This window comes from Orcinus orca, chromosome 1 (assembly GCF_937001465.1).
Source record: "Orcinus orca chromosome 1, mOrcOrc1.1, whole genome shotgun sequence".
NCBI lineage: Eukaryota > Metazoa > Chordata > Mammalia > Artiodactyla > Delphinidae > Orcinus > Orcinus orca.
This window is the reverse complement of record NC_064559.1, coordinates 132,309,298-132,333,440: the sequence shown is the minus strand read 5'-3', so window position 1 is coordinate 132,333,440 and position 24,143 is coordinate 132,309,298.

Genomic DNA, 24,143 nt, shown 5'->3' with positions numbered 1-24,143 from the left:
TTTTGAATAGAAAAGTTGAAATACTTGACTTTAAGAATAGAATTTGGTTGATATGTAAGGGAAGGTAAAAGGAGCTAGTGTTTTAAAAGATATCCAGTGTTACAAGTTAGTTCTCAGGGAATTTCAATCCCACTAGAGAATGTTGCCTCAATTTTTGGTGTTTTGTAGTTAAAAATTAGGAAGGAGCTTCCCTATTCATATTCTTCAGGTTTTTCAGCCTTCTGAACACTATAACGACAGATATCTCCCTAAAAGATATTAATAGGCAGAATAGTCATTTCTAGGGGAAGATTGAGAAGGTAACTAGTTAATGCCATTTCCTATTACTATGGAATCTCCCAGAATATTCAGCTATTTTTCATTGTCAGCTTTTTAAAATTCTTATTGCTCAGACTCTTGAGATAAAACTTAAGGGTGTTTTCATTTAATAAGCCTTAGACATTTATAACTATTAATATAACAAGCTACAAGTATTGGTTTTCAAAACAGGCTGCAGCTCTCTAGCATTTTTAATGAAACTTTTCCTTATAAGGAGATGCTTATGGTTGTCTTAATGACCTAAATAAAAATGTGGCTCAAGAATGGTTATTCCAAAGAATTAAACTTAGTTTATTCAAAATCTGAACATAAGTCATCAAGTGATGTTATTAATCTCTTACGTTCCTGGCATCAGTAACAAAATGGTGTTACAGATGTCAGAGTATTGATTGCATGAAATCTTGAAACCCACAAAACTCGTAGGCTTAGGTCTTAGTAATTTCTGCTGTTTATGTAATTTCAGCCCTACGCGTCACCGAAAAGTTATTTATCTTAAGAAACTGTGGCCAAATTTGGCGGGTAATGCTGTCTGCCAGTGTCTGCAGATGTATTGTTTCCGCCTACAACTGTGTGTGCTGTCTGTGGTCTTTAAAGAACACTAACACCAGGCAGAAATGTCAATTCTCTGTTCAGATTTTTTCCTATGTTCTTAGAACTGACGTTGCCATTTCCTAATTTTGTCAAATTAGGTGTTTCAACTATCTTCCTTTCTTGAAAGCTGGGTATTATCACCCATGTACTAGATAAGTAATCAGAAGTAGTTAATGCTGTGTCAAACTACAGCAGGATTTTCAACAAAGTCACCACAAAGTTCAGTGCTAAGGCAAGTATATAGTAAATTACGACATTTTAGATACCTGAAGTAAAAAGGCATGATCTTCGCAAAGCAGTTGGAAGTTGGGTGAGAAAATTATAAAAATGAAGTTCAGAAGAAAGATTCCAAAATAGTTTGTGCTTAATCTGAGCTGCTATTTTTTTTTTTTTCCTCAATAGAAGAAAATGAACTAAGGGAATAGAATTTCCCTATCCCTAACCTCTGTTTTGAGTACTTTTAAAAAATTAGCAATGTATGTAAAAGAATTCTAGAGGAGCGAAAAACTTATTTGGAGAGTATGTACAAACCCTTTATAAGGCAAGAAAGATGACTACAAAACGTGTAAATGTTGTATTTTTTTGGCCTTGCTGGGCTTAGTTCCCCGATCAGGGATCTAACCCAGGCCCCCCAGCCATGAAAGCACTGAGTGGTAACCACTGGACTGCCAGGGAACTCCCAAGATGTAAATGGTTTAGAATTTTGATGCACTGTATGCAAAATGCCCATTTAAATTTAACACAACACTGTCCTAGCCCTTAAGCAGATTCCATCTTGGACCCTACTGAAGCAATTCTTTGAGGAAAGTAATGGATTTAACACTAGAAAATTTAATCCTATCTTATGAAGGGAAATGAAGACCAAAGAGCATCTAGATTGATCTCTAGTTCTAGATTTAGAGAAGGCCAAGGTCACCCACTCTAGTAGGGAACCAAGAAGATGAACCAAGGGATAGGGTTCTGACATCCTGAAATCAGAACAGTAATAACAACACTGTCAGCTGCAGGGGTGAGTGGCACAAATCAGAAAATGAAAGAGCCATCTGATAATTCTTTCTAATTTTTGCATACGTTTCTTATCTACATTCTATTCATGGTGTGTCTTTATATGTGTATATTTAATTATGTATTCACCCTTTGTGTAAATTCCTTCTGTAATTTCTCTGAAGACTGTAGCATATGATCTAGAAATGACTCCAACTAGGACAAGACTAAGACAGTAGATCAGAAACAGATGTATGGCTCTGTAGCCTCACATTGTTGTTTCAGCTCTGTCCATAAGCAAAAGGAGCAGGGGGCCCGGGAATCCAGCCACCTTCGAATTTCTCTAGACACTCATCTTACTGCTTTTTTACCCGATAGAAGTTTCTGTTTCTTCTGGTATGTTGCTGGTCTTCCTACACACAAATGTTCTGACTGAAATCAAAACCAGCCCCACTGTATGTGTATGTATATGAGTAATCTTTAGACAAATATTATCAATGCTCCTTTACGCTTTTCCCCAAGGTTAGTGAAATGAATGTCTGGTGTTCTGTGAGTGTCCTTTTTGTCATTTTCACTTTTTATTTTAAAACTCCATAAATGGGGGCTTCCCTGGTGGCGCAGTGGTTGAGAGTCCGCCTGCCGATGCAGGGGACACGGGTTCGTGCCCCGGTCTGGGAAGATCCCACATGTCACAGAGCGGCTGGGCCCGTGAGCCATGGCCGCTGAACCTGTGTGTCCGGAGCCTGTGCTCCGCAACGGGAGAGGCCACAACAGTGAGAGGCCCATGTACCGCAAAAAAAAAAAAAAAAAACCTCCATAAATGGCCATATCAAATGTGTACGCCTCTTTAAAATTTCAATCACTTTTATGTGTTAAACACCAGCATCTTTACATCTCTATGTTGCGTATTATGAAGAAACATCTTTTTTGTTTGCCCCTGTACACTGTGACTAGGCATTTATTGAGTGGGTGTTGAGTGCATACATTTAAGTTACACCTAATTAATTTGCTTCTTTTGGCAAGATATAAGCCAAAAGCCTCTCTTAAGAAGGGTGCCTATTTTCCTGTTTGGTACAACTTATTTGATAGGGAGTGACACCAAATGGTAAGAAAAATGAAATGCCTCATCCCTCCTTACATAATCTCCAGTCGACCGTCCCTTCCCACTCCCCGCCCCAACAAATATGTAGTGTAAAGAAGGCACAATTTTGATGCCAGGCTTTAGGTTCAGGATAGCCCTAAAGGGGTCTTTGGACTTTTAGTTGCCTTTCCCTCCCTTAGCCCAGATGCATTCATTGTTACTAGGCTACCAGTAGTCCCACTCCTTTCTCTACAAAACCTTCCCTGATCACTCCAATCCAAAGGATCGTTTTCTCAGTTCCCTGTACCCAGATTGTAGGAGGGTAGAGACTGTTTTATGTCCCACCCCCCCACACACACACATTTCTTATCAACGCATTAGAGACTTAAGTACTCAGTCAAAACGGGTTGACGAAGGACCTGACACCAGGGGTTATTCCAAACCCCAACAAAATAATCTCAGCCTAAAGGCAGCCACTTTCATTCTTAAACATCTACAGGATTATAACATTTTCCCGTGGTAGTCTGTCCTAAAATTTCCCAGCTTCTCACCCCCTTCCCATCCATATCATTTCTAATTTTTCTCCACTCCAATTCCCATCGCTTTGACCTCAGAGACAGAGAACAGCTGGTGGACATTCTGTTTTTAATAACCCTTAACATCCTTGTATAAGAGGCAAGTGAGCAAAAATTTTATAATTATTATAGTCATGGTTTTAGCGCCTACTGTGTGCCAAGCACCATAACAACAACAAAATCAGTTTGTTTTAATGACTTATAAGCATGTGTAAATTCCTATGGGAAATCATTATATACACACTTGATTATGCTTTGCTAATGCGATTCATCTTCATACGTGCAGGACCCTATTCATCTTGGATTTTTCTGAGGCAGCTTCTGTTACAAAAATATCAGTCCTCATTGATGTGTTCTGAGAATTCCAATATTTTCTGCATCCAAATCGCGTTGGAATGTCTTTCTAACTAGAATTAGTGTGAAATTGTTAGAAATGCATTCTACTCTTTTTAGCTTTGAAAATGTGTCCACTATAACATATGTGGCATTTGAAGTTCTCTTCTTTGGGAACCAGCTGATGTATATATTATTGAGTATAATGGAGAGTCTTCTAATGCCTTTTGAGCACCGAATGGGGCCTTAAGTATTTTCATTGAGGTCCTCACACTTAAAAGTATAGAGGTCACAACCGGAGAACTAATGCCATCTTACTCACCCTTTGTCGATGAAAAATAAACCCTAGGGAATTCCCTGGCGGTCCAGCGGTTAGGACTCAACGCTCTCACTGCCAAGGGCCCAGGGTTCGATCCCTAGTCGGAGAACTAAGATCCCACAAGCCAAGCAGCACGGCTAACAATCCAAAAAAACCCTACCTAGAGGCAGTATAACGTAAAGGAGTCAGCCAAGGCTGGCTTTTCCCTTTACTGAGAGTCTTGGTTTCCTCAACTGCAAAACGGGGTTGATACGCCTATCTGTTGTTTGGAGGAATGAGAGCCTGCTTCCTAAGTATAATGTTGACACAGTACACAGTTGTTCTCTTTCCTGCCCCCAATTTTCCCTTCATCTCCCCCATACAGGGGAGTAGGGCCTGAGAACATTTGTATATATTTCTCCCTTAACCTTTAAAAAAAAATTAGCGCATCAGGGCTTTTATACCTTTGAATGGAAAACTGCGATAATCGGGGATGCTGTGAGCCCGACGTTATAGTAATGCTAATCTTCTATGCATTGTGATGTTCTGTCTGTCCACCAGATGGCAGGAGTTCCTCTGGCACGTCCTGTCAGCTGTCTAGACACATTCGGACTGGTGTATCAGTAAGGCTACTAAAACAGACAAGAAGGTACCCAAAAATACTGGCCCTTACACAATCAAAACAATTTTACCAGGCAAAGGAGGAGCTAGTGATCATCTACCACACACTCATCTTTTTCAGTCACAAACTTACATGTTCTGCTCTTTCTCTCCTGGGCTTCTGCATATCCTGCTTCCTTTGCCTGGAACTCTTCTCCACCAAACCCCAGCCACCATCACCTGGATAACTCCAGTTCATCCTTCAGGGCTCAGTTCAGACATCACCACCCTTAGGAAGGCTTCCTTGACTTCTCATTCTGGGTTCAGTGTACCGTACTCTTCTTCCCTGATTCCTGGATCCTGTCACTATTCAGTACCCTGCTCAAATGTTGCCTGCTCATATAGGCCTCCCAGTTTACTTATTTATCATCTCTTCCTCTAGGCTCTAGAACAGTGCTTGGGACAAGTAGACATTCAGACCCCTATGGTAAGGAATGACTGTGCTCCCATAGCACCCTGTAGCCTCCAGTCATTCCTATGTGGTGCTTACAGCCTATATCATCAGTCTTATCTGTATCACCTACTAGATTGTAAACATCATGACAACAAGAATCATGTCAATTTTATGCACCATCGAATCTTCAATGCCTGGCACGAAATTGGGTCTCAGTAAATCTTTGTTGAAAAATGAGCACATATAACAATAATATACACATAGGCACACAGTATGAACAAAGTGAAGCAAACGATTTTGTTTTGTGTTTTGAAGAGCTCAGTGAAGCAGAGGAAGAGAAATGGTAGGAGGGACCTATACTAGGCCTTTTTTTTCCCCCTACAACAACATCTGTACATTCGGAGTCAGCCAGGTGGGCTTTTGACAGCTGCTGCACTAAATGAATAGGTTTTATGTTGGCCTGAATTCTCTAGTGGATTTAGAATTAATGTCAAACTTTGTAGGAAGTTAAACGTGGTTTGCAGAGCAAGAGTTTGGGAGGCTGCAGAAAATTTGAAGAGGTAGAAAAGATGTTTGTGAGCAGCCATCTGGTGACCAAACAGATATGGTGATATAAAAACACATAACAGGAAAAGTTAGATTTAGACAGTTATAGAAATGAGGCTGAGGTATAACATTCAGCAAAAGATTCAGACTTGAACATGAGAAGCACTTCTAAGGATGTGCTCTGGGTCTTGACCAGCACGTGATGCTCATGTAAATGTGTGTCAGAGGGTCCCAAGATAAAGGTAGAACCAGTTTTAGCCAGAGTCAAGAAGGGTCACTTCCATTTCCTTAAAGATCCCAATATATTATTTTTAAAAGAATGACAAGGGACTTCCCTGGTGGTGCAGTGGTTAAGAATCCACCTGCCAATGCAGGGGACACAGGTTTGAATCCTGGTCCGGGAAGATCCCACATGCCGCAGAGCAACTAAGCCCGTGCGCCACAACTACTGAGCCCACGTGCCACAACTACTGAAGCCCGTGCTCCACAACAAGAGAAGCCACTGCAATGAGAAGCCCGCACACCACAACGAAGAGTAGCCCCCGCCCGCTGCAACTAGAGAAAACCCGCTCACAGCAACGAACACCCAATGCAGCCAAAAATAAATAAATAACTTTAAAACATAAAAATAAAAGAATGAGATGACAAAGCAGGTTTACAAAAATGATAATTTTTAAATATTTCATCTAACAAATTATCATCAACATATAATTTACAATGTATGTTATGTATTAAGTTAAGCCACATGATATTACTGATATTCAACCACTTTTTTGACCTAGAAAAACAACTGTTTCATATAGTTCCACTTAATACAACCTCACCTGGAGATAAATGTCAGAAATCTGAATGGGAGGCTCTGCTCTTCCATCTCATGACTATGAGCAGTGAGCTAAATCCACACTGCCCATTCTGACTCCCCCAGTATTGACCAGAGCCTTAAGATTGAGGGCGTCTCATTTGTGTGTGAGCATGAACTCTCAACTTCCAAACAAAAGCGGTCTCAGCTCTCTGACCCAGGGCTGGAGGCCAAACATCTGGCTAAAAGAAAGCTACGTTCTAGAGACGAAGCCTATGTATTCATTAAGGGTGAGGAGGTGTCTGCTGCATCTTTGTATGTCTCCAAGTGCAAATGCTGGAGGTTTCTCTGTCCCTAAGTAAGTTCCCAAGTCAAAGAAGATGCAGCTGTGCCTGACCCGAAGTGGGCCTACAGAAATATTGACTGGCTCGTTTTCTCCCTCAATGGATCACCTCCTGGCTCTCTACTGCTAAAGGTGAGACTGATTGTTTACTTACTCTCCCCTACTTCAGTAGTGAAAACTGTGCTAACAACTCCTGTTCTTCCTTTCCTTTCCCACCTGTTCCCAAGCATATGCACCCTCCTCCCTCCTTAACCTCCCTGCTTCTTTAGCCTTCCCTTCCTCTGCATCCCCTTCGTCCCCGCCTCCTCCCATAACCACTGACTAAAGATAAGCCAAATGATTGGTGGTCATTGAGGAAGACCCCCATATCAGATTCCCTGCCCCCATATCAGATCCTAAGCTGATCTTTCCTGACCCTGAGACGTCATGAGGTGCACCTGGTGCTCTCAATAAAGAAGTTGTTTGGATAATCCCAATGTGACCAGATGTTTAAATTCTTCTTCTCACTCTCACCACCATAATGTGAGATGGATCCAAATATGTTGCAACAGCATGGCCTTGGGCCTGCAGCTCATGAGTTATGAAACATTGCAGCAAACTCCTTGTATGGCGATGTTATCAGCAAAGGACTCTGTCCTGTCCTTAACCCTATCAGTAAGAATTGCACACAGCTTTCTTGTCTGTGCCCACAGACTTTCAGAAGTGTCTCCCTGATCATCTGCAATCTTTGCAGGAGTATAGGCAGGATTCTCCTCTAGCAAGTCCCTTTTTCCTTCCCAGGTACCGTGTTTATTCAGTCCATCTAAGCAGGGCTTGGCAGTGGCACGTGAGCCCCCTAACTGATGCTTCCCTAAGTGCACATTTAAAGGGTGACATGTTTGAATTGGCAGCTGGGCTGCAGTAGGTGAAAATAAGAACATTGTGTTCCTTTCCGCATGGAGTCATGCATGTATAGATTCTCCAGCATATGATGAAGTTGCAAAAAGAAGGAAAATACGGACTTTAGTTTTTTGGTTTTCCTCTGCATATAAATTTTAGGAATCTCTCCATATTGTAAAACCTCACAGCACTTTGTACATCTTGGAGTGTGGCTTCCTTTATCCTGACTTGTATTGTCATGATTTATATGCTTATCTTATCCTTGAGCCAGATCTTACTGATTTTCACATCCCAACCTTATTTCTTTCCCCACCCAGTGTCTAGCATAGTACTTTACACAGCGTAAGCATTCAATGACTATTTGTGGAACTGTTAAAGATGCCTTGCTTTGGAGCTGTTTTCATCCAACCCTTCCATTATCCAATTTTATTTGGAGAACATAGTATTTAAAATATTAGAAAGATGGCCGTAGGTGACTCAAGTTAGGGTGTGTGCCTGGGCCTCAACAGTTCCCTTTTCCTTTGGGAAACGTCTCTAATACATGGGAGTGATAATCATATTAGTGTTTGGTTACCTTGCCGCCTCCCAAACACCCTACCATAGCCAAATGATCCAGGACTTACACCTGACCAGGTGGGGGTCCCTCAAATTTTCACCTTCAGATATTTGAAACTTTAAGGGAGTAGACTTGACCTGAGTCCTATTAAAGACTGGGATCTTAAGGGAAGATTCAAGGACTCATATCACTGGGACTGCCTTTGTTCCCACTTCATCCAAGGTCTAGTCCTTCAGCTCCTCCAATTACCTGAGCTGCCCGAACATCCTTCCAGGAAATCCTTTTTGTGCTCAAGTTGGCTAGTCAGTTTCTGTTGCACATACTCAAAGGACCTGAGCCAATACAATGATTGAAAAGGACACAAAGAAAGCCTACTAGGCTTTGAGGCCTGACCCTGTCTTCCAGTTACTGTGTGACATATTGGGCTGGCCAAAAAGTTCATTCGGGTTTTTCATGTTACAGAAAACCCGAACGAACTTTTTGGCCAACCCATGGTACCAGTCATGAACCACTGTGAACCTCGCATACTTTTCTTTCTTTCTTTCTTTCTTCCTTTCTTCCTTCCTTTCTTTCTTTCTTTCTTTCTTTCTTTCTCTCTCTCTCTTTCTTTCTTTCTTTCTTTCTTTCTTTCTTTCTTTCTCTCTCCCTCTCTCTTTCTTTCTTTCTTTCTTTCTTTCTTTCCCTCTTTCTTTCTTTCTTTCTTTCTTTCTTTCTTTCCTTCCTTCCTTCCTTCTTTCTTTCTTTCTTTCTTTCTTTCTTTCTTCCTTCCTTCCTTCCTTCCTTCCTTCCTTCCTTCCTTCCTTCCTTCCTTCCTTTCTTTCTTTCTTTCTTTCTTTCTTTCTTTCTCTCTCTCTCTTTCTTTCTTTCTTTCTTTCTCTCTCCCTCTCTCTTTCTTTCTTTCTTTCTTTCTTTCTTTCTTTCTTTCTTCACAGGCTCCGGACGCTCAGGCTCAGCAGCCATGGCTCACGGGCCCAGCCGCTCCGGGGCATGTGGGATCTTCCTGGACCAGGGCACGAACCCGTGTCCCCTGCATTGGCAGGCAGACTCTCAACTACTGCACAACCAGGGAAGCGCACACACATCTTTAAATCACCAGTGATTCAAGCCAGTGCTGTTAAGAGTACATTGAAGGACGGATAGAATTGTAAGATGCAGAAATTGCAGAGGGAGAATGAAGAATAGCATGGGCAAAGACATGGGTGCAGGAGAGCAGGGGCTTATTTGGGAAGCAGAGAGAGCTCCTCGAGAACAAGTGTAGGTTTTATTATTATTTAGATCTGGCAAGAACAACCAATTAGGAGAGGACTGCCATTGAAAAGATAGGCATACTCACAGGTCCCAGGAGAAGGTGGCATGCCGTACCACAGGGGGCCACACAGGGAAGACTCAGGATTGGTCAGGAAGCAGAAGGAGCAGAGGAAAACACGAGCAAGAGTTTTTATTGTGGTTTCCATGGGAAGAAATGGGCAAGACAGAGTGAGCAGGCTTGGGATTGGCAAATGTGAATAATTTCAGTGGGCTTAGGGGCACAGAGATCATTCCTAGTTGTTTGGTATTTGGCCCTGGGGTGTTTCGGGCAGAGGAATAGTAGCCCTAGGTGGGAAAGCCCCATAGAGGGGGTGGTTGGGAGTGTGGGCTCTGGATTGATTGTTCTGCCTTTGAAAGGTGCACTCAGGGGCTAGTCATTTACCACCTCTAGGAATTGGTTAGCCCTGGGAGGAGCAGTCCCTCTGGGGTCAGCAAAGCCCCAGATGTCAAAGAACCAAAGAAAAAGACATGGTTGATATACAGGAAAGTAGCAGAACTTGAGAGAGGAAGTGGGAGAATGGGAGTTGGGAGTAGATCATGAGGAAAAACAGATGTTAAGCTAAGGAGTTTGGGTTTCATTCTACAAATTCTTCTGCGACACCCTGAAGGATTTTGAGCAGGGGAATGACATAAGAGCTGCGTACTAAGAATACTACTTTGTGTCTTTGGACAGAATGAGGTAGAATTTAAGGATCAGATCAACAGGACCTAGTCACTAACTGCATGAGGGGATGAGGAAAAGAGAGGAAAAATATTTCTAGCCTTTGTGATTGGAAGATATTACTACTATTAATAGATACAGGTCTCTGAGGAGAAGGCACCTCCAGTAGGAGACTGGAGAGAAATGTGGACAGAAATTATCCGACAGGTTTCAGAGATATTGAGAGGGAAATGGTACCATCTCTGTGGCCATGACCAATGAACAGTTCCCGTTTATCACTGCTTTGTGTGATTAGAAAGCATTGTGTGCATCTCAGCTCTCCAGCTATATCAGAAGGACCCTAAAGACTCGTGTCTTACTATCTTTGTCCCTCCCCAGGACCTAGCACAGAGCTTCATTCCCTTGGTGCCTGCCCTTTGAGAGGTTAACCTAGACTGTTTCTCAGGGGGCATATCCGCCAAGATTTGTCCACGTGAAAAAGGAACCAGTCTGGGCTCTCTCACTACTTAGCAGGGGTCTAAATGTGTCACAGATTACCCACCCAGGACACAGATAAGAGGCTTAATTCCAGTGAACTTTGACTTCCCATCTGTAAATGAAAGAGATTCCTAACTGTTCTCTAAAGTCTTTTCTGGTGCTAATATTTTGTGAATCATTTTTGAGACTTTTTTTTTTTTTTTTTGCAGTACGCGGGCCTCTCACTGTTATGGCCTCTCCCGTTGCGGGGCACAGGCTCCGGACACGCAGGCTCAGTGGCCATGGCTCACGGGCCCAGCCGCTCTGCGGCATGTGGGATCTTCGCAGATCGGGGCACGAACCTGTGTCCCCTGCATCGGCAGGCAGACTCTCAACCACTGCGCCACCAGGGAAGCCCTGAGACTTTTTATGCTAGAAAGGTACCTAGTGGATTAGAGAAGTTGCATGCTCTGTTTTGTCAATATCAACTTTAGGCACGCCTCTTCCTTCTTGACTCTTAGCAAACCTTATTAGTCTGAGACGTAGTCAATTCCGAAGGTGTTAGTGCCTTCCTATTCCCTTCATCAACCTTTTAGTTTTTGCCTCCCTTTATCCTGGGGTAAGGACCCCCCACCAAGTTGGCCCATCTGTTGGGTTGAGTGGTTTCCAACTTCTGCTTTAAACACAATAGGCAAATTTTCAGTCACTGAATCAAATCAGGACTTCTCTGAAGCGTCCTAATTCTGCTCTAAGAACATGGATACAAGTGGGCTATTCAGTGGCAAAGGAACCATGACGAAGACAACAGCCAAGAGAAAGTCACATTTATTAAGGGCCTTCCATATGTGGCCCTCTACTGGATTCCCTGGATCCCCTTACGAACCACACTCACAGGGCCTTGAACTATTACAACACCAGATTTGTAAACATTAAGTTCAATGACTCTCTTCCCATTAGAGTCTGTGCTCCATGAAGACAGGGACTGTGCTATGTCTGTCTTATTCACTTTTCTATTCTGGTTCCTCAGAGTGCCAAGAAAATGGTGTCTGCTGGGTATACAGTAAATGGAGGAATAAATAAATGCTTTTAATCCTAACGAATTAAATTAGTTCTGCAAAGCAATAGTATCTCCATTTTACAGAACTGAGGCTTAGAGGGATTTAATGACTTGCCTGTGGTCACATGGTTAGAAAGTTGAGGAGTCGATAACTAAAGTAGGTGACTGAAGCTGGGCTCTCTCTGCCCCCCTTTCATGTCCTCTATGAAAACTGCCCCGAGCAAGAGTGCCAGAGCCGTGCCCCATGTCTGTTCTTTGAAACAGAAATGGACCACAGCTAACGTAAGCAAAACAGAACTTTTCAGAATGATATCAGGGGCTCACAAAATAGATGGAGAGTTGAGAAACTGGGGCAGGGCTGGGTTTCATGTTGTAGGTGTAAGTAAAAGTTGAGTGAGGGCCTAGCATCATTTCCTCTCCAACAGTGTTTTGGGGTTTTTTTCCCCATCCTTGTCCATCACTCATCTCAACTCAGAGTCCAGGAGGGAGAGTTTAATTGGCCAGAGGAGGGCAGTTTACCTGTATTGACAGCCCCACCTAGACTGTACATAATGAGGAGAGAAAATTCGCAAAAAAAGAATCCAAGTGATCTTACTAGAAAAGGGTAGGAGCTTGTGCTGGGCCTCCAGAAGTATAGCAAGCATCCACTACACACTGTTACATGGAGGGCTACCAGTGTCCTGAACCAGAAATGAGCTAGCCCCTCAAGCCACTACTTGTCCCTCTGCTCCTCCAGGAGAGATTAATGGAGGAGGGGAAGGGAGGTGAAGGAATCTATCACAAAGCCATGTTTGAATACCAGCTGGGCTCTTCCTCAGAAATTCGTAAAGTGGTGAAGAAAGTGAGAACTCACTTGTCTCAACCAACACCCCCCAACCTACCCCCAGCCAGACCTGGCCTGGCTGGCTTCGTTTGTTACTTCTGTTGTTATTCACACCTTCCTGTGGGATCATTTTAAATCCCTGTTTCCTGATGATCCAACATCCTTCTTCAATCAACCGGCAGGGGGTGAAGCCTGCCAAAACCTCAGGTAGCAGCCCTGCCCGTCACCATTTTCAGTAACATCCTGTGTTCACATCTTTCCTGTTCAGCTCCAAATGCCAGTTTAGTTTATGAAAATTTCCATGGCCTCCTGCTGAGCTAATATTCACATATCCCAGCCCATAGGCACAGGGACCTTGGTCAGATTCTATTTCTTTCACACTGGACTCTAGCCCCCGATGTGTGCTGGCGCCATTATTACCTTACACAGGACACTTAATGTTGGCAGTGAGCTCTGACTTCAGAAACATCCCAACAACCCTATTTGGGAGGTGGGGTATATATTAGGAACCCAGAGAGGTCAGGGAGCACTGTTATACAGTACGATTGTGGTAGAGCCAGTACTGAACCCCAAGGCTTCTGGCCCAGGCTCCTAGGCTTCCTCATTAAAAAAGCTGCTAAATCAGGTCAGTGAGAGACTTATAATCCTGCTGCAATGCACCAGAGGACCCGTAATTCTACAGTTACTACCAAGCCCTGAATCATCTGCAGAAGTAATTGGTCCAGAATTTTCCCTCAGCAAATACCTACTATGGTGTCAGGCTCTGAACTAAGCAATTTACATACATCACTTTCAGTGCTCGCAGTTACCTTGGTATTTATCAGGAGCCCCATTTCACAGAGGCTCAAAGAGTTTAAGTCATTTGTCTCAAGTTCATACAGGTAGTAAGTGGGAGAACCAAGATTCAGACCCAGTAACCTGGCTCCAGAACCCCTGTGTTTTTCCACTGCAGTTAAATTCATAACTATCTCCCATAGATGTTTTCTCTCTTCCTGTGACAACCACACACACACACACACACACACACACACACATGCACGCACACACACGCACATGCACACACACACATACACCACACCCTCTCCCCAGAGATCTCTCTAGGAGTCTCCCTGTACTTTATTTTAAATAGCTTTATTAAAGTATAATTTACATACTATAAAATTCACCATCATAAGTGTACAGTTTGATAATTAAAGTAACTTTAAACAGTCATGCAATCATCACAATTATCATAAAATCCAGTTTTAGAATTCTTCCATTGCACCAAAAATTTCCCTCTTATTCTTACACAATCCCATTCCCACTTTCACTCCTCTGACTTGCTTTCTGTCTCTATACTTTTGCCTTTTCTACAAACTTCACATAAATGAAATCATACAAAATGTCTACTGTGTCTGACTTTTTCTACTTTGCATGTTTTTGAAGCTCATCCATGTCACTGCATGTTTTTCAGTAGTTCATTCCTTTTTATTGCTAAGTAGTATTCCATTGTATGCATGTACTAGATTTTGTTTATCTATTATATATCAGTGGATGGACATTTGGATTATGCCCAGCTTGGGGTGTAGGGGAGGGAAAAATAATTTTCCTTCTCCCCTTCTGAGTTCTGGCTGAGACCCCTGTAATGAAAGCCAGATTAATTTTTTTTTTTTTTTTTTGGCCACACCAGTGTGGCTTGTGGGATTTTAGTTCCCTGACCAGGGCTTGAATCTGGGCCCTCGGCAGTGAGAGTGTGGAGTCCTAATCACTGGACTGCCAGGAAATTCCCAGACAGATTTTTTTTAAAAAGGAAGTGTATTAACATGTATACCTTCAAGTACATATGGGAGATATCCAGGAATAAAATAAGTAACTCCCTTAGGTGGCCTAAGCTACTAGCTTAAATACCATCTTCAGCTAAAGACAAAAGAGAGTTGTGTATGGGGAGGCTGGTAGTGGAGTTATGAGAGGTTACCAAGAAAAGCAAGGTAAACAAGGGTAAGGATTAATACGCAGCTTTAAGTCAGTGTTTTCTCCATTGTTTAGATTCTCTTGTGATTTAGAGTCATCCTTTTCTTTACAGAGAGGGAGACAACGTTACAAATGGAGACTTCCTTCATAAATGTAAAATTTCACTTACAAAAGAGTAACTGCTACTCTGTTTTCAGAGCTTCTCCTGTGTCTGATGTTTCTCAAAATAATCCTTATGCCAAAAATGTATATTTTGGGATGACATATTTTGCTACCCTTTGAGGGCTATTATAATATATATATTATATATAATATAATATAATGCAGCTATGAACATTTGCATATGTTTATACAGATATATATCTTCACTCCTCTTCAGTAAATACTTAGGAATGAAACTGCTAGGTCATATGGTAAATATGTAGTTAACAGTTTGAGAAACTGCCAAACTGTTATCCAAATTAGGTATTTTATATTCCCAAAGGCAATGTATGAGAGTTCCAGTTTCTCCACATCCTTGTCAATATTTGACGTTGTCAGTCTTGTATTATAGCCATTCTAGTGGCGGGTAGGAGTGGTTCAGTGTAGTTTTAATTTGCATTTCCTTATAACTAATGATGTTGAGCATCTTTTCATATGCTTACAACCATTTGTATATCTGCTTTGGCGAAATGCCTACTCAAGTCTTTTGCTCATGTTAAAATCAATTTGTTTATCTTCTTATTGAGTTATAAGAGTTCTTTATATAGTCTGGATATGAGTCCTTTATCAGATGTATGATTTCAAATATTTTCTCCCAGTCTGTGGCTTGCCTTTTCATTTTTTGCGTGGTATCTTCTGAAAAGCAAAAGTTTTTTTATTTGATGAAGTCCAATTTATCAAAATTTTATAATTCATGTTTTTGGTGTCATATCTAATAAATCTGTGCCTAATCCATGTTCAAAAAGGCTTTTCCTATGTTTTCTCCTAGAAATTTTATAATTTTAACTCTTCCATTTTGCTCTATGATTCATTTTGAGTTAATTTTTGCATATGGTGTGAGGTAAGGATATAAGTTCTTTTTTTTTTTTTGCAAATGGATATCCAATTGTTCCAGCATCATTTATAGAAAAGACTATTGCATTGCCTTGACAGCTTTGTCAAAATCAACTGACCATAAATGTAAGTGTTTATTTCTGGAATCTATTCTGTCCCATTGATCTACGTACCTATCTTTTGGTCAATGTCTTGATTACTATAGCTTTATAATAAATCCTCCAACTTTGTTCTTCTTTTTCAAAATTATTTTGATTTATCTAGCTCCTTTGCATTTTCATATAAATTTTAGGATCATCTTACCAAATCCTACCCCAAAAAGAGTTGCTGGGATTTTGATATGGATTGTGTTGAAACTATAGATCAATTTGGGGACAATTCCTATGTTAACAACATTGAATTTTCCAATCCATGAACATAGTACATGTCTCTATTTGTTAAGATCTTCTTTAATTCCTCTCATCAATGTTTTGAGGTTTTCAGTGTACAGGTCTTGCACTTCATTTCATTTCATTAAGTATTATACTCTTTTTTATGCTACTGTGAATGGAATTATTTTCTTAATTTCATTTTTTGATTATTTGTTAATAGTATAACCCACAACACTGAACTTGCTTATTGGTTCCAGTAGACATTTTTTTTTAATTAATTACTTTTATTTTTGGCTGCATTGGGTCTTCGTTGCGCTACACACGGGCTTTCTCTAGTTGTGGTGAGAGGGGGCTACTCTTCGTTGTGGTGCACGGGCTTCTCATTGTGGTGGCTTCTCTTCTTGCGGAGCTTGGGCTCAGTAGTTGTGGCGCGTGGGCTCTAGAACACAGGCTCAGTAGTTGTGGTGCAAGGGCTTAGTTGCTCCACAGCATGTGGGATCTTCCCGGACCAGGGCTCAAACCTGTGTCCCCTACACTAGCAGGCAGATTCTTAACCACTGTGCCACCAGGGAAGTCCCTCCAGTAGACTTTCATAGGTTCCTTAAGCTTTTCTACAAACAAGATCATGTCATCTACAAATAAAGACCGTTTTACTTCTTCCTCTCAAATGTGTATGTCTTTAATGTCTTTTTCTTGCCCAATTGTTCTGCCTAGGACTCCTGTATAAAATTGAATAGAAGTAGTGAAAGCAAACATTCTTGCCTCTTTCTGTCCTGTCCTTTTGACAGATCCTGGATGTTCTCTTTTCAAGGGAGCCCTGATGTCTCTTCCAGAAGGAGGAGGTATTGCAGATACCTAGGATCTCACAGTGCAACACCTTTATAGCAGTGGCCTGAGACTCTCATGTTATCTAGCTTCTCTCCAGTGCTGCCCCCTTCTTAAAGCCCAGGTTCCTGGCCCCACAGCCAGTCCTGTGCCCAAAGTCTTTCTGCTTCCTTAGGGTCTCCCCTCAGCATCTCCTCCTGCCTTCTTGGATTCATGCTTAAAAGACTTTAGAAACTTCTAAGACACCCATATTTCTCTCTCAAAAGTCCCTTTGGAGCAGCCTCATCCTTTCAGCACCAGAGTTTTAGTACGTCTGATAAGTAACACCAGTTTTTTTGGCTCCCATCCATGGAAATTCAGTGAGGGGGAATTGAAAATCAACTGAAGTGCTTGGAACTCTGATGAAAGATCTCCCTAAAGCCCCGAAGGAGCTGAGGATGTGTCTCAGGAGAAGACCCTGACAGCTGAGGCCCTCCTAAGCACTGTGGGGTCCTGCAGTGAGCTCCTCTCTAAGCTCCAGCTACCTGTGCTCTCTTCTCTCCCATGCTCTTCAAAGCACCTGCTAAACTCCAAACAGCCTAAACCCTCTAAAGCCCCATAAACTCATCATGTTCATCTCAGGGTCTTTGGTGATGCTGCCTCTCCCTCCCGGAATGCCTTCCCACTTTCCTCTCCCTATCCATAGTCTGCCCATCCTTCAGCACCTGTGTCCAGTTCTCCCCCTTCCACAAAACTTTTCCTGATCATTCTGGCCCTTAGGGATCTCTCTACTTCACCACAGCAGTACTCAACTGCCACCCAACTTAGAACATGATCACAGCATGTAATTAGTATGGATTTTCCCAGACCACTTGAATGTAAGAAACTTCACATTTATTTGTTCTAAATCATGACCTCTGGCTTGGCCACACTCACCAACACTGATGAGAAATCCAGTATCGGCCATCAACAGGGTTGTCTCCTCCTCTTTGAGGTTTAGGTAGTGGCTGAGGGGACAAGACTTCAATATACCTCATCCTTGCTAAGTCACTACCTACACCCCAAACCCATTAGTTAGGCAGTGGGAGCCAAATTCAGCTGCCATGCTGAGCCCAGTGGAAACACCCAGTGTCTTGTTGACCAATTGACAGAGAGGGTAGACTAGCTTCTCTCCTGCCACAGTCAGAACAAATCTCCGACTTGTTCATTGTGTCCTCCCTCCCTACAGAGAAGTCTCCCAGCTCTCTTCAACATCCCACAGCACCCAGCTGTGGGATGACTAACCTTGTCCCATATGATTACAGAAGTGGGCAGAGCCAGCTGCAGCCGCTTCTAGCCCAGCAGGCGGGGCAGGGGTAGTGGTAGACCCAGAGGTCTGCAGGAACTGCCAACCCCTACCCCAGCAGCCCCTGCCTCACCTTGAGCAACCTCATCCTTGACCTTGGAGCCCGAAATTGTCTCACAGTTCATGTTCTTTCTGCCTGAAGGGTGCATGCCTGTCTCACTGCTTTGCCAGCATTTCCAGAGCACGCAGAGGGCCATGAATTACAAAAGTTACTTTTCTCCAGTCAATTTAAGTCAGCCTGGCACAAGTCCCTCATTCTCCTTTGTCAATGAGGGAAAGAGTCAGTTGTTCACCCAGCTTTGTCTTGCAGCAAGGCAGCCCTTTCTCTGCCCTTCCTCTCTCCCTCAGAAGTCCTGATTGTGCCTTTCATTTGACCCTCTATGAAATGCGTGGAAAATCTGCTTTTTTCTACCATTCCTTTCTGCCCAAGTGAGGCCACTCCAGGATAGGTTAGACTAGGGACAGGGAAGGAGGAGGTAATTCCAACAATTTGCAATCGGCAGCTCCTTAGTTGGGTGTTATTTTACTTCTGGGCAAGAACGATCAAAATAACACCCGTGGGGAGTCTCCAAAAGCCCAGGCACTGCAGGTTGCTGCACTATCCTGAGCAGGAGGGCAGGATGTGGTCTGGTCACTGCCTCAGGCACTCACCATCGTCACCATCAGGAGCTGTGGGAGGAGAGTGCCCTGCGGGTCCTTGACAGAGTGAGGTTATTCTCTCCAACTTTTAAAACACCTCCTCGAGCTTGTTTCTTCCTGCCTGGGTACCTCCACCTTTCAGTCCCGTAACTCAGCAACATCCTCCATCCACTTCCGCTACTGCCCCTGGATTATCCCCTGCAAGACCCAGTGTGAAATTCACTTCTACCTGGAAGTCTCGCTCTTCTTGCCTCATCCAGTTCAGTTCCCTACAGGTTTATTTTTCAGCACCCAGGTATTCTGTGTGATTTCTTTTGCATGTGTCAGCCGGGACTTTCAAAGGATCTGAAATCCTATCTCTTAGTTTAAAATTCCCTAAAGCCAGAGAGTGCGGCTTTCCTCACCCTCCGCTGTGCCTCTTTCAGTACTTGGCCCGCAGTATATTAACCAGGTCCAACAAAGCCTCACATGTGTCTCCCAGCCAAACCCCAGGACATCTGAAGGACAAACTCCAGAGTGGCTCCTTGGACCTGGTAGACATGCTACCCTCCCAGTACCTCATAATTGCCAGGTCCCTTGATGCCTTCCCCTGCATGTAGACCAAGGTGTGTTCATGGAGGTTAACAGGTTGATTTTCTGTTTGTACTCCCTTAACCCAAAGAAAAGGCTTGGTAGAAAAGCAAGTAGAAATTCATAAAGGGGAGTTATGTCACAGCTGGTCTTTCTGAGCCCTTGAGACACACCAGTAGATGGCTGGGGTCTCAGAGTCTGCAATTTAAAGATGATACTGACTACAGTTACCTTTAAGAGTCAGTGGTAGATCCTTGCTGCTGAAAATGTGGTCCTTGGACAAATAGCAACAGCCTCACCTGGGAGTTTTTAAGAATTGCAGACTTTTAAGCCCCACCCAGACCTACTGAATCAGAATCTGCATTTTAGCAAGATCTCTTGGTGATTGGTATATACAGTGTATACCGTATACCAGTTGTATATACAGTGTATACTCCTTCCCCTGTATTAATGCTTGCATTGGGACATGAGCTTAAACTCGGACATCGTGGACTTATGGTCACCCTCCCTCTAAGGGAGATGGTGCAGGGAGCACCTAAAAGGGGTAGAAGGGAAGTTTGAGCAGCCACGCCTCAAACTGGGCCCTGGTTTGGGAATACTATGATCTCAAAAGCCTGTCTTTTGGTCCCCGGCTCTCCCAATAGGCAAATATCTCATAACTGAACTGTTTGCTATGCTGGTTGGTTTTGTTTGTTGCTAGAAGGGAGCAGGGTGTGTCCGTGGGAGCAAGGAGGAGACGTCAGTAGCCTGTGGAGCTGGTTGGTCCGTGCTCACCCGTACATCTACCACCTCGTACAGAGGCCTCCCCATCAGTAACCTTAGTTTCTATGAATGTTCTCTTCCTACATCCTGTTTCTGCTTTTTCTACTGCTTCTTCTTTTTTTTTTGGCTTGCGGGATCTTAGTTCCCCAACGAGGCAGGGAGTGAACCCTGCGTGGAAGCGCAGAGCCCTAACCACTGGACCACCGGGGAAGTCCCTGCTTTTTCTACTTCTTGATATTTTGGCTTTTTATCCTGTTCCAGACCCTCAGTTTGCTTCCTGGCCTCCAATCTGACTCTTCTATTAACCTTTAAGCCTTCTACAGATAGTCCTTTCAGCACCTTCTGTGTACTAAGGCAAGCACCATTTATTCAAAATGAACCCAAGACACAATCCCTGCTTCCTAGGGCTTACAGCATGGTAAGCACTGTAAGTATGCCAGTGGCTGTGCTAAGAGCTTCACTTCCATCATCTAATTTAATTTTCACAAGCATATCTTTGAGGTTGTCCCCACTTTCTAGTTGAAGAAGCTGAACTCCAAGAGTCAAGATATTTCCCCAAGGTCACAGCTAATTAGTGGCATCGGCAGGATTTAAGCCCAAGTCTGATTTCTTCAAGTCTCCTAAACTGGATATAAAAGACTATCTTCTTTGTTACTGCATCTCCAGTGCTCAGGACAACGCCTGGGCATGTGTCACACAATCAACATTTGTGGAAGGAAGAAGACTGTTTTGAACCATCTGTTGGGCTCCACCCTTCAACCACAGAGCCCTTCAAGCCCAGGTCCCTCAGCACCTCTGGGCATTAGAGTCTTCCCGATGCACAGACCCCTAGCCCAGCAACCAGGGCCCTCCCTGATTTACCTCTGCCTCTCAGGGACACGCAGGCAGACCAGGAAACTGGAGTTAATCCAAGATTTTTACCTAAAAACACCAAAATTATGTTATCCTGAAGCTTTAGAATTTGTACAGCAGATAATAAAAATGTTGAAGGAATTTAAGTAGATGGATATGGTACAACCTCTACTCTCCTGGCATTTTCTCGGCTGCTATACTATACCAGCTGCCTCCCACTAGAGCTAGAGGTGAAAACTTGGTGTCTACCCCTCTTCCTGCTTAACCTGGACAAGTTAAGTTAATCCTCCGCGGCATGGATCATAAGATTTCACCTTTCCTACTTATTCCTCTAAAGGGAAAAAGCACAATATAGGCCACAGAGAATGGTTTAGGTTTCCTGTAGTGCAGATGAGATTTTTATTGTGATTATATGGTGGCTTTTTTTTTTTTTTTTCCTGTGCTCCTAGCGGGCAGCGAAAAAAAGTCCTAGAGGCTAAAATGGATTGAAACGGTTTTAGACAAGCTAAGTTAGAATCCTTCTTCTGTTAGGCCTTTCAGAAAGTTTTACAGGACTGGGAAATACAGAGCAGAGATTAGTCCCATCTTATAGACTAGGAAACTGAGACAGAGAAAAGTCAGTGAGGGACCTAGAGTCATAGGAGTGGTTAGTGCAGGAATGAGACAGGACACAGAGGCCTTGACGTACTTTACACCCCCCACAACACCACGTGCTGTCTCCTGAATTGAATACTTTGATCCTCTCTATTATAAGAAGACTCAAATGAAATATATCTGTATCTATACATTTTCATATCCTATGCTTTTCTTTCTTTCTTTTTTTTTTTTTTGACCACTCTAGAAGTGTTACTATTTTTCATGAATTCCAATGAATGTTAAGGTTGGAGGGGTCGTAATTAAAACCTTGAGTTTTAGAGTCAGGAAAGTCTGTCCATACCTGGACAGGTTAATCAACCTCAGCTTCCTGGCCCATAAAGAACTGATTTATCCCTCCTTTACTGGCACATGCCATGAGGAATTAAGTATGTGATTCATGTAGAGCGCTTGGTAGAGTGCCTGGCATACAGTAAGCACTCAGTAAGTGTTAGTTGATATAACTGTTCTTAAAGCTATTATTATGTGAGGCCATCTTTAGTTGGTTAGCAAGCCTTGCAATGAGTTTCTCAGGCAGCTTCCTGAGGAGTCCTCGTTGTTTGCTGAACCAGTAAGGCTAGTCCTTGCAGAATCCAGTTCCATGCAGATTTTGTTTGTCAATTTTTTCTTGACCTATTTTCTGTCTATAGCTTCTAGCTTCAGGATTGCAACCACATCCTTTTAAGTCTTTACACTCATTGCAGACATGACTTTCAAAACTGAGATTTTAGTTGATTGACTGAAGATGATATGAGGTCATGGAACAGACCCCCCTACACATTATTATGATTTCCTGATAACTCAGATCTGAAATGCCCATGGCTGAGGGTATAGAGAAGTTAGGTCAGGTAGAGGAGGTCCAAGCCAAAGAATTCATATCCCTTTTGAAAGAGAGATCTTGCTTCCTTCAGCCTCTATAGCAAAAATTGCATCCTAGGCATCAATTTATCTGAGACATGTTGCAATAGAGGGGTTTAATGTGTATCAACTATGTTAGATTCAAAACTATTTGCATCTCTGGGAATTTTTCAAGTCTAAAGAAAGAATTCTCCAGGAATAGACTTGCTCCAATGGGTCATTTGAGAAATTTTGCAAGATATCCATGTCAATTGACATTGGTTTTTTGGATACAGAATGATAAACATGGCTACTTCATAGTTCTCATCTGAAGCACATCCCAAGCTTGGCCATTCAGATTTGCAAACCTGTTGCAAAATAAAACATCTGATTTTTCACTCCTGTTTGGCTGCCTTCCATTCATTTATTTGATAAACATTTATGGGTCCCCTACTATGTGCTAGCCACTGTTCAGTATGCTAGAGATAATGTTGAACAAAGTGTTATTTCCCCCACTCTAGTGAGAGAAGACACCCAATAGAGCAAACAAATTCATAAACAAGAAAACTATCAGATAGTGAGGAGCTACACAGAGAATTAGAATAGGGGGATTCAATAGAGAGTAACCGGATGACTGCTTTATATCGAGCTGTCAGCAAAGCATTCTCCGAGGAAGCAAATGACAAGAAGAACCTGCCTGGAAGGGGGAAAAAAAAATCTAAATCCAAGGCTCTAGGACTTAAATGAATTTGACATTTTATCTTTGCTCTCCTCCATTCTACACTTAAGCTGTAAACTCCAAGTAGTCAAGAAGTAGATGATCCATTTTTATGATAAGAAAGTGATTTCTTCAACTAACCTGTTACCTCCTTCAGTCTTGTTAAAACTTTGTAAAGTGTGAGTCAGAGTGTTTCAGGAAATTTCTACAATCTCTACTTTGATGAAGGCAACCACTGTACCCGGTTGTTCAAGTAGAAACCTGGGGTTCATTCAAGGCTTTGTTTGGTAAGCTGGCTATTTTTTATATACTTTTTTTTTCTAGCTGGAAAAATATAGCTAAAAGTGCTCACATTACCTGACTTAGCCTAATTTCTTCTTTTCTTTCAGTATTAAGCTTAGACATCCCCACACTCAGAGAGTGTGTATTGGTTAGGGGAAGCGAGGCTAGGTTACAACAAATTCCAAACTGCAATCTTTCTGTGGCTCTCCTCCAAGTGGTGACTCAGGGATCCACATTCCTTTCATCTCATATTGCTGCCATCTGGATTCACCAAAGAAGTGAAATTAAGAAACTGGACGATTACACAATGAATTTTATGGTCAGACCTGAGAGTAACATACATCATTTCTACTCTATCCTATTAGCCAGAATCCAGTCATGTGGCCCCAACCTGAAAAGGACTCCCAAAGGGACCTAGGAAATGTGCTTGGAAAAGAGATGAATGGCACGAGATTTGGTGAATTCTGGGTTAGGTTCCCTTCTTTGTGTGTAGCACAATGTCTGACTTGCAGTAGGCACTAAATAAATGATCGGTTGGATGGAAGGAAGGATGGATGGATTATAACCTAAGGTCTTATAGTTAGTAAAAGAGTGGACTAAAATGAATATGTGTTGAATTAATTAGCTAATTAATAGAAAATTCCATATTAATTCACCATATGCCCAAGAATTATAGGAAGAAA